General features: G+C 36.3%; 1 long non-coding RNA gene across 1 annotated transcript; it reads left to right on the forward strand.

Annotated features, from left to right (window-relative positions):
- Window positions 1-1,251: 1,251 nt before the first annotated feature.
- Window positions 1,252-14,653, forward strand: LOC307147623. Its single transcript, XR_013819340.1, has 3 exons — window positions 1,252-1,556; window positions 4,506-4,664; window positions 14,590-14,653. It is a non-coding gene; the product is annotated as an uncharacterized lncRNA (long non-coding RNA).
- The last annotated feature ends 1,094 nt before the right edge of the window (window positions 14,654-15,747 follow it).

Consider the following 15,747-nt stretch of genomic DNA (forward strand, 5'->3'; position numbering starts at 1 on the left):
TAGATTATTAAAATGTTCTCACATTAAAGGTATAGTTCACCCAAAAATTTAAATTATCTCACAATTTACTCTCCCTCAAGCCAACAGGTGTATATGACTTTCTTCTTTTAGCCAAACACATTCGGTAAAAATTAAAAATATCCTGGCTCTTCCCAGCTTTATAATAGTGAATGGTGCCTTCGATTTTGAAGCCCAAAAAAGTGCATCCTGATCCATCCATCATAAAAGTAATCCATACGGCTCCAGGGGGTTAATAAAGGCCTTCTAAAAATATCCATATTTATAACTTTATAAACCATAATCTCTGGCTTCCGGTAATGGCCGACCGTACTCGAGTTGAGTTCCGGCGGAAGAGTGACCTCTGACCCAACGCATGCTGAACTGGAAGCCAGTGAGTTTATAAAGTTATAAATATGGATATTTTTCTTACAAAGAAGAATCACTTCACTTCAGAAGGCCTTTATCACCCCCCTGGAGCCATATAAATTACTTTTATGATGGATGGATGTGCATTTTTAGGCTTAAAAAAAAGGTACCATTCACTCCCATTATAAAGCTGGGAAGAGCCAGGATATTTTTTAATAGGCCTATAACCCCGATTGTGTTTGGCTGAAAGAAGAAAGTCATATACACCTAGGATAGCTTGAGGGTGAGTAAATGATGGTAACCCTTTAAGAAAAAATTGGTTCTTTTAAGAACTACTCACTGAAAGATTATTATATATATGGCATCACTGTGAAACCCTGTTGTGAAACCCTTTAAGAGTTTGCACTAAGTGTAGCCAATAATCAATAAAGTTAATGAGTTTTATATATGTAGATGTTCTTCTTCAAACAGACTCAATAGGTCTTTGAAAAAAATAGACTCTTCTCAAGGACTCATCGTGTATTCTTAACCATGAAGGTTTAGGGTAATATCTTCCCAAAGGAGGAAAATTATTCCCGCGACTTAAAAGACAAAATGGGAGAAAACTGCAAAGCTTAACCACCCAGCAGTGTTTAAGATGTGTGCGGTCGTCACGGCCAGGGAAGGCCGAGAGAGATAGAAACGCTTCAGAGCTGAACTGAGCTTCTGTTTCCACCACAGTGTGCCATTTCTACAATGGTAAACAGGCAAAGTTAAACAGCACTATTAATTAGGCTAATATGAATATGATCACTGCCAGGGAAATTCAATTCTCTCAGCCCTAATCACAACTGGATACCTTGTTAAAATTATTTTGTTAGGCCCTGGTGCAAACAGCGTGGCCTTTTCCAAACATTTGAGAACTATTTGTTTTGCATGGCGATTAACGCTTCGCTCGTAGCGCGGGAAGCGGAGGGGCACGATAACCGTTGAGAGACGGATCCCGCGGGAACGGCTGACTCAGGGCGCGTGTGTGAACGCAACGCGGACGCTGCTGTTGTTTATGGAGGCCTGTGTGTGTTTGAGCAGGTGGCGAGGATTAGCGGTGCTGTCAACACTGAACGCTGGATAAAGCCTCTGCTCACCCTTTCCTCGGTCTGCTCATTAGAGCTCAGCATTTTACCATTTCACTCTGACACATATCTGAAAAGGTAAGGTTTGTTTTCGGGAAGGAACACGTTCACACTTACAGACGTATCCTCATGTGGAATGATGATCTTTCTCCAGTTGTGGTGGATCATCCAAAAGATGTTAAAAGTTCAACTTTACTTTTTCCTGACATTTTGAAACAATGCACTTAAATAATAATAATACAAATAAATAAAAACTTCCAAGGACATCTCTCTATTAACACTAAATGTTTAACAGTTTTGAGACACGTGTTTTTTTTTTGCATGTAGGTTTTTTTTCTTTCTTTTGCTACATTATAGTATTCAATAAAAACGCAGTGCTAAGGCATTAAATGGTAGTTCACCCATACATTTATTTTTGTCAATTTATGCCATAAAGTCATTCTCACCGTTTTAAAATCGTAATTTCGTTCATCTCCAAATGAAGATCTTTTTGGATGAAATATGAAAGCTACTACCACTTTGATGCTTCAAAAAGTTCATAAAGAGATCATAATTTCTGAAGATACTTGATCCTTCATATAATTCAGCTTGCATGTTTGCTTGATGTGCCAGAACCAATGAGGTTCATTCTTGTGTTACGCAGCACGTTTGAGCTTCTGCAAGAACCAATGAGGGTTGTTCTCATGCATCAAGTATGTTTGGTTGAGCTTGTTTATATTCGCTGATCAATTTTTATATATGAAATGAATAAAATACTAAATTAAAACTGTTCATCATATAAAGCAATTTAGTCTCTTTAGAAAATTTAGACTAAACTGATCAATTCATATTTTTACGATCTCTTTATGAACTTTTTGAAGCGTCAAAATAGTAGTTGCGTAGCTGTCAAGAGTACGCTTTAAGATTTCATAAAGAAGATCTTCATTTGTGTTCCGAAGATAAACGAAAGTATATTAGTTAGCTGTGCTTGAATTTAGGAATTTGATGTAGTTAAATTAACATGTTTTTCAGATCTTTGACACATAATTATACTCTTATAATGCATTAAACGTATATGAACCAAATGAAATATATTAGCATTTGCTCAATGGTTTAGACTGTTAAACCAACAATATACACACCATCTAATTTACACATTATGTTAAAATTACAGCATTACAGTTCTGATGTTCCCTGCAGAGGACATTGTGTCACATTCATTGTTTCTTGTATACTAAAATCATACTGTGCTTTGAACACTCATAAAAGTTTTATTTACATTAAATTATGTAGGTATAAAATACCAATGCTAGTTGTGAAATAATACTGCTCTCTTTTTTTAATCTAAATAAATAAATTAAGTTACAGCCAAACCCCAACATCTAGTCTCTGACAATCAGGATGTCCTTTAGCATATGGTCTCAGAGAAATTCACTAAAAATGGATGTCATATACAAAGAACAAAAATGAGCTGCTGGGATAATTAGCTTTTTCACATTTTTTGAAAAGGTAAGGAACATTTTTCTGATTACGGCACTGTTTCTTATGTTTCAATGTCAACAGTTTCACTCCTTATTTAAACCTGTAAAGCCTGAAATGAAATAATAGTCAAAAAATGTATTTTCTTTTTAATGGAACCATTAATTCAACGTTCAACAAAATATAAAGGAAAATAAAAAAATAAAAAAAAGTTTATATGTTTTATGTTTGTATCATATTTGATACATTAGGCATCAATGTCCGCATGAAACATTCGGCATGAAACAGTCTTTTCTTCCCTATTGTGACGTATATATCCGAGTGAAACAGCGTCTCGAGACAAGAAAACATTTAGGGAGGGAATTTATCAGCAGTTGAGTAGATCGTTGGATTGCTGTCATTCGCAAAAAAAAAAATGCAATTTGATGTAGTTGCTAATATTTATATTGCCAAAAAGTAAGATGAAATTCTAATAGCTTGTAATATAAATCAGTGTGATTTCTATAACAGCATAACAGACAAGAAATACATAAAATGGATACATTTCAGCAGTCACTGTATATCTTAAGATTATATTTAATTGCTTGGTTATATGAACAGAATTGTTGTTTTATCATTGTAGGGCGAAACAAATTGCAATACAATGATGAACAACGTATAAAAGTTCCTCATGATGTATCATATACTTAAACAAGTAACAAGTAAACAAGTAACCTAAGTTGCTTCAGTCCAGTACATGTTCATCTTGAAATATTACCAACAATATAAAAGTTATTCTTATGTTTACTTTATCAAAATCCTTAAAGATTTCACAACAAAAGCAGAACGCCATGAAGGGGACGATTTAGAATTACTAAAAGGCCTTTTATACTTGCTGAAAAAGTGCAAACTATGAATCAGAGGGCAGAAAGCATTTCGATCGTGCACAGCTGGGTTTTTTTAAGCAAAGTTCTTACAACTTTACTGTAGCTTGTGGTTACAGGAGCCTACCCACACATTTAATTACAGTAGTTATTAGATCTAGTAAATCCAGCATTGTTCGCAGTGTTATTAGAGCTCCCACAACCGTTCCTTCGGTCCACGCTGCCTCCAGTGCCCTCCAGTGTTATGGCAGCCCACAAATCCCAGCTTGAGCGCATCACTCTCTCAAATCGCCCTCTCTGCCTCCTGGAGCAGTGACAATACAGCATTACAGCACTCAATCCATGTCAACAGCAGCTTTGCTTAATGCCAGCTCAAAGCTTTTAAGCTAAATCTTCACCTAATGATGCTGAACGATTAGCCCTTTGCTCTTATGCCTGTCGATAGACTCGTATCAATTAGTCTTTATGTGTTTGTTTGTTGGTATATTGAGGTGAAGCTCTTGTACAGTATTCGAGCTTCAGGCACACTGTATAGTACATTTCAAATTAACAAAGTATTTAATATGAATTTCATTTGAGTATTTCATATGAATTTTCTTTCACATTTTTTGGAGCTCAGATTGGATTACAGTAGGGTTTCATTTCTGTTGCATTTTTTCTGCAGTCTTTTTGTGTTCATGAGGTTTTTGTGTGTGTGTGTGTGCAGATGTAATACGGTGGCAGCCCTGTCTCCTGTTGTGAAGCAGATGTTGCCCTCTGTTTTTACCCACCTCTGCACCCTTTATGCCATGCCAAGCCCGCAGAATCACTGGTGCCATGCTAAGTGAGGGACACAATGGATATGTAAAAATCCAGCAGAATACAGGTATGAACCTTGGGTAAGGTTGGTGTGTAATTTGGATTGATTTCTGACAATATCTTATTGTGTGTGTGTTGTCTGAGAGTTTTCATGCCAAAATTCTGTCTATTTAAAACTTTGTAATTCTGACACTGTAATGCTGGTATAATTTTTAGGAAATATAATGGAAGTTCAACTATATCATATACACAGGCTCAACAAATAAGGAACTGTTAGTTTTGATTATATGATTCTTTAAAATAAAATAAAAATACATTTCTGTATATGACTCTTCTAGTCATTCATATATTTTTTTTAAATATGCAAAACCATCTAATAAGCGTCAATAAAATTAATCATGCAATAACCTCTAAGTTGATTTTTCACTAGTTTTTCCTGCATTGAAAAATATTTTGGTGGCCTTCAAAATTAGTCTTTGGCCACGCTGAAGATTTATTTGATCATTTAATGTAGGGATGCACGATATATCGGCCACCATATTGGTATCGGCCGGTATATCTGTATTTTTAATGTTATAGTTATAGCCGATGTATTTGTTATGTTATAGTTATAGCCGATGTATTTGTTATGTTATTACAAATATTACAAATAACGATAAATAATAGATTATTTCCTTCAGATGAGACACTTTAGATGTGCACGGTTCGCCATGATGGTTTTGAATTGCTTGTAATATGATTGGAATCCCTTCATAATAGGAAAATACAGTAAAGTGCAACATGAGCAGCGCACGTCTGTCATATAGGCTACATACAATTATCATGAAAACATCTTTATTAATTGTGTGCTTTGGACATGGATTTTAACGGTGACCTTTTTTTGTTGTAATCAGGCTCTCTTAAAATGTATAAAAAATTTGATTTAGATTTATCGGCCAATATATCGGGTATCGGCTTTCAAATATAAACAATTATCGGTTATCGTATCGACCAAAATGTTCATATGGGTGCATCCCTAATTAAATGCGACGATACTTCTGCAGCACCGGTACCCGCTGACAGACTGCTGCTTTAAAGCGCTCTGTGAAGACTGAAGAGCGTCAGATGTTTCTGTTCACATGTTTTTGCAGTGTTGAGCTTTGTAGCCAATCACTTACATATCTTTTGAGCGCGTGAATACAGCGGCCAATCAGATGTTTAAGTTAGTCAGAATCTGCAGATGAGGCAACACTGGAGTTTTTGTTCAGCACAAGTTCTGTATGCTCGCGAATCCTTTCATTATAACCAACAAAGTATAAACACAATGTCAATAAGAGATTCATTGCACAGCGTAGACGGCTTCATTGATTATAACGGGAGTTTGCAGCTTTGTGTACATTGCATTGAACTGAAGTAATTGACAGCTTCAGTGATTATAATAGCAGCGATCTTTGCTTGCTTTCTGTATATGCCTATATATTTTTCATGCTGCCAACTACACATCGAAAGTTTCTGGATTAAACAACCATATTTAAATGTGCAATTGAACGTGATTGACGCTGATAACCATAGCAATGAATGGACGAAACATAACAATCTGATCCTGCAAGTCAAATGATCTCTGCATTAATTCTCAAAATAATACACCTGCCACTTTTTTCTATGTAATGTTACATTGTTGTTAATTTCATTATTAGATTTTTCAAATTAGTTACTTTTTACATAAAAATGTACAGACTTTTAAATCTAAAATAGTTCTAAGCACTTTGTTTTATGATCTGTCCTGACAGTGGTTATTTTGTTATTTCATAAATGAATAGTTAATTTTACAAACAATTGCAATTTGCAATTATTTCATATATATATATATATATATATATATATATATATATATATATATATATATATATATATATGTGTGTGTATATATGATAATATTATAATATAATGTCATATCATTAATAATGACACATGACTATTGCACTGAAGTGTCTTTAAAATGATCAATTCGCATCCAATGCCAAAAGCAAATGCACTCTATTTTTAATTTCCTGTATAATGTGTTTCTTTGGTCTTAAAATAAAACAATATGTGTAATATATTAAGGTTCTTCAGGAGACACTGAGCTGCTGGGCTCTGAGCCTGCAGTAAACCCGATGGAAAGGCAGAGGGCAGTAGTGCACTAAAGCAGCCCCCCAACAAGCCCTCTCTCCCACACTCCCTCTTTCACAATGGAAGTGCGCCCGGGGGGAAGTGTTGCTTTTTTAGGTCTATAAGCCCGTATCCCTTAATCCCTCGCCATGATTGACAATCATGATTTAGGGTATATGGTGTCCCATTCTAATCCAGCAGCACTGCTTTCATTTGCATACTTGCCGTGCGTGGCCTCATTTTCAGGGGAGGCAAACTGCCTGCTGCCTTTGTAAGAGATGCAGAGAGAGGAGAGGAAAAGAGAGGGAGAGAGAGAGAACAAAAAGGGAAATGGGAGATAGAAAGAGAGCTGAGAGGAGAGAGAATTTAGAAAAAGAGAGTTGGCTGGCATTGAGGAGAGAGAGAAAGAGTAAGGGAGAGAATGATGAAAATTAGATTAGAGAGAGAGAGAGAGAGATTAGAAATTGGGAATGTTTGTGTATGTCTGCCAGGAGTGAGGATAACTGTGTGTGAGAGAGACTGTGTGTGTGTGTGTGTGTGTGTGTGTGTGTACCAAAGTCAGTCCTTGCCATCCAGCCACTTCAGTATCTCTCAATTGCCCTCCAGTTCTAAAGATGCGTCCCAAGGCACAGATGAGAGAGAGACAAGGAGAAAGGCTAAATTAGCATTAACTTAATTAATGAGGCATTTGCGATAGCAACGTAGAATGTCATATGACACCTGCAAATAAAACTGACAGAAGAATTACGATTTACAACAAAATTGTAACCATTGGAAATAATTCGCAGGCTGCTTTATAGCATGAAAAACAGGAAGCATTCAAAATAAAAAAGCTGTCAATTTGAACATAATGAACACACATTTTTTATTTATTTTTATTAAATCATAATATAATAGTGTTACAATATATAATAGTGTCTGACCTTCATTTCCTGTGTATATATTTTCAACTGCCTTTTCCAGTGCATTGCAAAAAAATGTCATATGCCAAACTCTTGTTTTCATTCAGTGAAAACTTTTTGTCATTTTGTATGATATCATTATGTGCGAAGAGAAGGTCAAACATTTACAGTCCAAACATTCAAACAGAAGGTCAAACATTTACAGTCCAAACATTCAAACAAAAGGTCAATCGTTCAAACGGAACTTTTTGTTGTGACATATTTATCAATTTTAAGTTCACTGCAGTTTGAATAATAAAATGTAGAATTATATTTTAAAACATTGAATAATCAGTTATTCAAAGTTATCAGTTTAATGTTGTGGCCAGAAAAGATCAGGAAAAATTTTAATATAGTAATCATTAAATAATAGTCTGCAATAATAATAACAATATACATTATTATTATAGTTATTATTGCAGTTTTATTTAATTGTTATTTATGTATCATGATGTTTGGTCAAACAACAATGGAATGATCTTAAATAATATAATAATCATTAAGTAATAATAACCAATACACAAAAAAACAATAATTATAATAATGCGGTGTATTGTTTTATAACAAATTATAATTAATATTGCATATTTATTTATCTAGGATAATCACTGGTCAAAGAACAATAGAATTAAAACCTAATATAATATAGTAATTATTAAATAATAGTAGCCAATATAAATAATGATAATATATTATAAAACAATCACATTATAATTATTATTATAATTAATATTGCATGCTTATTTATTTATTCAGGATGATATTTGGTCAAAGAACAATGGAATTAATACCAATATCATTAAATATAGTAGGTAATATAAATAACAGTAATTGTTATAAATATTATAAATTAATAAATAACTAAATTATAATTTATACAATTATTAAATAAATTAATAATTGTGTATTTTATTTATGTAGGATGTTTTTTGTTTTGTTTTTGTCAAAGAACAATGGAATAAAAAAAAACGCTAAATGACAAAGTGAATCAGTGTGTTCCCTGATAAAGGAAAACATAGAATGAGAAACTTTTCAGTGTGTGTGTGTGTGTGTGTGCTTGTGTGTGTGTTTGGTCCTGGTAAAACCCTATATTATGGGTAAAAATGTCCCCACAAAGATGGCAATATCAGAAATCCTTGTCCTTGAGGAACAGCTTATAATTCATACTATAAGTGATGTTTTTTGAAAATATAAAAATGCAGAAAGTTTTCTGTGATGGGTCCGTTTAGGGGTAGGGTTAGTGTAGGGCGATAGAATATACAGTTTATACAGTATAAAAATCACGTCTATGGAAAGTCCCCATAAAACATGAAAATCCAATGTGTGTGAGAGAGAGAAGGTGTGTGTCCTACAGATGCTGTATGAAGTATGGTGAATCTGATCTGATTAATATCTGTCTGTGTATGCTTTGACTTCCCGTAACTTATCCAATGTTTACTAGACTAAGTGGTTTCATTTCTACGCACACTATCCACATATCCACACACGTTAACACTCACCCAATTTGCTATTTACTAAAACTGTGTCTGTGTGCGTTTGCATTGTGCGCGCGTGTTGTGTGTGCGCATTATACAGCATATCTCCGAGTCTGAAGGAGACATGGGGAAAAAAGCCTTCACATATTCCCCCATTTTGAGAAATTAAACTCTTGTACTTGATCCAGCTAACAGGATTTTCTTAAATTACTTTATAAAAGACCATCTTTTAACTTCCCTCTCTCACATGCAATCCATTCATTAGTAGGTCTGCCTGAAGGGCCTCCCCACATCAATTGCTTGGGTTAAAGTTACAAACTTAGGCAGCTCTGTGATGCTCAGCGCTCATGGTGGTTTGCGGAGGCGGGGGCCAGAATTATTAATTTCTCAAGTATTAGAAAAAAATAACGAGATTGAATTAAGAGTATTGGCCCTCTGTTATCCTGAGCGGCTAGCCTCGGGGTCCGACTGTGGTGGAGGACATTATGCAAATGCTTTCTTTCTATATCTGCTCTCTCCCTCTCTTCCTCTCTCAGTGTTTCGGTGTCTCTCCCCTCTCTCGTCTCCTGCTACTCCTGTGGCTTTAGTTCGGTGTATCATTCTGCTCGTGTCCTTGTGTGTCTTTTTTTTCTTCTTCACTTGTCCCTAAACTTCACACACTTTACAAGAATAGAATTCTCTGTTTCTTCCCATCTCTGGTCTCTCTGTTTCTCTAATCTTGAAGCAGGATGAGATTGTGACGGGTCGCATAAAAGAGACAGCTGTCAAAACGCAGCCTGTTCCTGTCATCCCAGTCCTCCCTCTTTCTATCTCTCTCTCTCGCTCTCTGAGGTGCTGATGCTTCTGCAATCTCTGGATGTAAAACGAGAGAGAGGATAATCTGCATCTATGTCTGTGTCTATCTCTTTTTGCTCTTCAGTTTCATTCTGACAGCTGGAAAAAGCTACAAGCTCGAAAACATTGTGTTGCTCCTCACTGCTCGCAGAGCATCCCAGTATTAATGAAACTTTTTGTTTTCCAAATCAACTCTGGAATGACCGGTTTTCAGAGTTTACAGATTAGGTTTAACAGACCTGCAACTACATCGTTACCGTGGTATAATATGTCTATCGTTAGAGAATTTGCTATATCGTCGAGTGATGAAATGCACGAATGAGAATATAAAGAGCGGGACGTTCTCTGTTAAAAAAAAGTGCAATATATCCTAAAAAATGTCATGCTGACTGGAACTCTGCCAAAGTGCGCACACAGAAAGCCGCCTCTCTCAGAAGGCGATCATAAATTTGGGACGTTCTCCCAAAAAAAAAGAACTCTCGCGAACTCAGTTCTCTTTCACGTCTTATTGCGCTTGAATGGTCGAATACACACATAATTATGTCAAAGTGCCCATCTTGTGGAGTATGTAAACACATTCGGTTGTGTCTCAAGTGAAAGTAAACATTTGGGATGTAAACCGCATGTGTATCAGTATAAAGGATCCGTGCGTTTGGTCTTAAAGTGACAGTAGCCTAATAAACCTGCTGCTCTGTCATTAATATGAATCGAATAAAAGAGAAAATAACTTACTGAATAACTTTTTATTTTAGCTTTAATAAGAATATATGATTCATATAGTGAAGAAAATGCAATATTTTATTTTTACATTTCATTATTACATTTCTGTACTAATTCTAACTACCCACTTGAACAGTGAATGAACCTGTTAATGATAAATGCACGAGTGAACTTACATGGTAGTTATGTGTTAGTGGGAATATTTAAGTCATTGTGATTGTGAATAGACAGAGACAACGAATATTATGTTATTTAAGGAGCTCAGGTTTTCACAACTAGGACATTTTTCACATAGTTTTTGTTAAACGTTGATACATAGAACATTGGTTACATTTTGCACTTTCTTGTTAACTAATATTTTTTTCATCTAAAGTTGGGGGGGGGGGTTAGAGTAAAATGTACTCAAATTTATGAATATGACATAATATTGACTAAATTTAAGTATTCTCATAAGGTTTTTTTAAAAATCTGACTTAAACGAAGAACTGTGTAGAAATTAACACTGAGAACTGTTTTAAGTTCCTGTGATGATATAGGAGGACCTTTATCATTTACTGTAATGCTATAAGAGAATGTTTTAAGCTCAATTTATGTCATTGAAAGATTTTTTATAGTTCCTGTGATGCCAGAAGAGGACCTTATCAAGTTGTATGTCCGCCCCCCAGAAAACCTATAAATTAGAGTCTCAAAGAACCCTGGAGGGCTTTGCTTATCCACTATTAATAGATAATACTTAATACACTGATTAGAAGAACACATATTGTGACATGAAGGACTTTTACATCTCCAAATAAAAATGGAGTCAACCCTGCATGTTAACAATGGTTACTGATATGTAGAATCAATAAATTATTTTTGAAAGGGTTAGAAATACTGTATGAAACTGACTTTAATCAGTGCTTAGGGTGTTGCTATGCAGTTAGCTGGATGTTGCTAGGGTGTTTTTTGGTGGGGTCTAAGTGATTGCTTACTTGTCAAGTCCATCCCTAGTTTCTGTGATATTCTGGTCTCTAGAACTCAAAGGCTAATTACATTTTCAACTCAACTTTGCCCAACAAGTCGCACCATTTGAGATATATTTCAGCACAAACAGTGTGGGATGAGTTATGTACTATGAAATTCCAGCCCGTTCTCAACCCAAGGCGTCATATACTGACGCTTTTGACATTTCATCTACATCGAACGCACGTGGCACCCTTTAGTGTCAATATGAGACGCAGATAGATATGGGCCAGAAGGCGCCTCCTAGCGGTCTAACCCTAACCCTACCCCAGACCTAAACCTACCCATAACCGAACAAAGCTCTGTGCGTCTCATATTGATGCTAAAGGGTGCCATGTGTGTTCGATGTAGACGAAATGTCAAAAGCGTCAGTATATGACGCCCTAGGATGAGAATGCGTTGGAAATTCTAGCCTTCAAGGTTTACTTTCCTGAAGTATCGCTCCAACCCTGATCAAGATCACCTGCCTGTATCTTTCTAGTAATTGTGAAGCCTTGATTAGCTTGTTCAGGTGTGTTTGATTAGGGTTAGAGCTAAACTCTGCAGGACAGTGGGGCTACATCTGAAGTTGCATACTTCCCTACTAAAAACAGTATGTGACACAAGAAGTATGTCTGAATTCACAGTGCTCATAAAAGAGTAGGCAAAAAGCACCCGGATGACCTACTACTTCTGGCGAGATTCTGAAGTGTGCATACGATAGACGCTTTACTATCCCATGAGGCCACGGGAGAGGATTTGTGAATGATACTGCGACGCAGGTCACATGATAATGACAACATGGCGAATGTTGTCGTAGTAGTGGGTCATCCGGGTACTTTTCGTCTACTGTTTTTCGAATACTATGTATTTGGACATTCTCCTCTGTTGGCGTACTGTTTTTCGCCGTGTATATTGTAGGGAAGTATTTGATTTCAGACGCAGCCTTACTCTCTGCCATGTTTCAAATAAACACATCTTCAAGGGCACATAAATGGTTATTATTATACTAAACCAAAAAGTATGAAAAATAGTAATAGTGTTGCTCGCCTTATAGCAGTTAAATATTTTAAAGTTGCCATGAAATCAAAAATGACTTTTTTTGTAGAATATTGCAGTGCTAATTATAAATTATTTATCTGTCATGTATCTTTTTTATTTTATTCATATGCCTTCGTAATCTTTAATCAAAAGCGTTCCCCAGATGTTCCATACACTGCACCTGTAAAATAATTGAAAAACAGCATGTATATATATATATATTTCCTGACTGCAAAGTGGCTTTCAGATCTGCGCTCATTTAGTTGGCCGTGTCCTACTTCCTATGATCCAATCAATTCCCAAAGGATGAAATCAAATCCTAAAAAAATGCCTGCATTTTTCTCATTCCAGAAGCAGTTTCACTGTAATATATATATCACAATAAGGAAGAAAAGATAATCGCAACTTTCGTTTTATGCCGACTTTAAATAGTAAATAATATAGTGCAGCCATAAGAGGATAGAGGATGAGATGGTTTTGACATCAGGTTCAGGAATAGCAGTCCTTGTGGAGTTCGGGATCAGTCTCTTCCTCCAGCTTCAGATGAGAGGCGAGTAAGTGCGGACAGATCTGATGTCAGTAAATATTAGCTTTACACCTGCCGCTACATTTGTATGTATATATGTTTCCTTGATTCCTTGACAAGCTGATTGCATATTCAGGGGCAGATGTTGCTGGAGTTGTAGCGCAGGAGAGCGAGAGAGAGCGGTAGAGAGAGGGAGGGGGGGGTGCTCCTGTCAGAGGAGAAGGTAATTGGCCCCCAGGCGATGGCGGGTACAAAGAGAGAGTTGCGAGAGAGGCAATAGCTCTCGTCCTCCGCTCCCCCTCGCCGTCTCTCATCTCTGGTTCTCGGCAGATCTGATAAAGATAAACGTGTGGCAAACGTGTCATTTGATGAAGGAGGCTCTGGGCAAACACAGGCGACATGATGAGCCTGTGATCTGCCTGCATGAGTGTCAGCAGGGGACGGGCCAGAGATCTCAATCCAGAGCCGATTCTCAGACTCTCTCGTCGGCTGTACAATTGAGAGTGGTGTTGTATATTAAAATCAAACACATTTACAATTATTTCATAGCATATGGGTTTTGTTTCATTAAGTTCCCTGATCCAGATCCAATTATGCCACAAAAAAAAAAGCCTTCATCAGGAACAATGTCTAAATACAGATTGAGAACAATCATAAAATACACAAGCATAATATGAAAAAAGTGATATATAATATAAGCTTATATTATATACTTCTGCTGTTGTCATTGTCACGCTGGGTTCTCAAATGAGGACGATGGAGGCAACGGTTAACAAAACAACAATAGTAAACTAGGTGCGAAACAGTGTGATTTAACACGAACAATCACCGACAATGAACTGAACAGAGGGGAACTTAAATACACAGATGAATTAGTGAAGACAAGGTGACAACAGCTGAGGACGATGAGGATGATGACTGGCAGGTGCGGGTAATAGTGGAGGAGGTGCAGGTGTGGGCCAAGGAGGATCGTGGGAACTGTAGTGAAGACAATGACGATGACAGTGACAGTGACAGTGATCGTGACAGTCATCTTTACATTTTTTTTGCATTTTGTCAGGCATATTCATGGTAATATTTATACATTTAAAGTCGGCATGGAATGGAAGTTCACCATTTTTTATATATTTATATATGTATGTATATATATATATATATATATATATATATATACACCCATATGGGGATATATATACCCCCATATATATATATATATATATATGGGGGGGGGGGAGAATTATTATTATTATTATGTTTTTTTGTGTTTTTTTTTGCATGATATTGATCTCAATGTAAATAATTAATCCATGCATTTCTAAATGTTTACTTTTGTTTACCTTGTAGTGAAAACACACTTCGGTGATGTATGCCAGACTTCTCCAATCCTTTCATCTGCACAAACCCCACCCCGTTCAATTAACTGAAAGCTCACATTGAGGTCTGACTCCATCCAATCAACAACTGACTGACAGAAATCCCCACCCTACATTTTTCCTTCTCAATAATCGCTCTGACTCGGATGTGTCACAATACAGACGAAAAGAACTTTAAGGAGATATTGGTTTTATTTAAAATGTTGGTACTTTATTTCATCACTTGATGTGATATGAAGGTCCTGATGCAAAACTAACTGAGAACCACTGATCCAAAGCATACGAAAGCATTTACATAGAACAGGAAACAGGAAGCACCAGTGGAGGAAATAGGAATCATGAGCACATTTTTGGACTACCTCTATGAAATGAATTGTGAGCTCATATATTGAAAGAAAGAAAGCAAGGAGCTTTGTCAATGGAGTGTGTTTCTCTCTGTGTGTGTATGTATGTGTGCACACTCACGTCACCCAGCTTTGAAAGCCAAGCCCCCTGGGCAAGGGCTGTGAAGAGCTCGAATGAGACATGCACAATCAGTTCCACTCTTTAAACCTCTCTCAGAAGCATATCTACTGCCACAGTGCTGTCTTCATGGGCCACTCCATCAGTTAGTGGGCTGTGATCTGGCACCCTGCTCTGGCATATTCTTCCTGGTCTCAATGAGGTGCAGATGGAGACTCTTTTGCCTTAATATCTCTCTCTTATTACATTTAATTGTATCATTACTCAATTCACGCTATTCTATCTTAATTTCTACTGACAAATTATTTCCTTTTGTAGGAAATATCTTTGATTTTCATCTCTCAGTCTTGGGGATTGTTCACTACATCTAATTCCGGTCATCTTTCTCATTTCTGTCTCCAGTTTCTTATTTATGCTGCATTCCATCCCACTTAGAAAGTCTGAATTTACTTGAAAAAGTGCAATTGCCACTTGAGTTTCTACATTACATGTTAGCGTACATGTGCTGGTGTGTAAAACACAGGAAAAATAAATCTTCTGATTAAACAGTCCCAGTACATACAGAACTAATAAATGATAAAGTTTCCACTTTGAAATCCACTTTACACTTTTTACATCTCATTTTTAAAGAATGACAAAAGCTGAGTGACAGAAAAATTATCTTTAG

Source organism: Squalius cephalus (assembly GCF_949319135.1).
Source record: "Squalius cephalus genome assembly, chromosome: 20".
NCBI lineage: Eukaryota > Metazoa > Chordata > Actinopteri > Cypriniformes > Leuciscidae > Squalius > Squalius cephalus.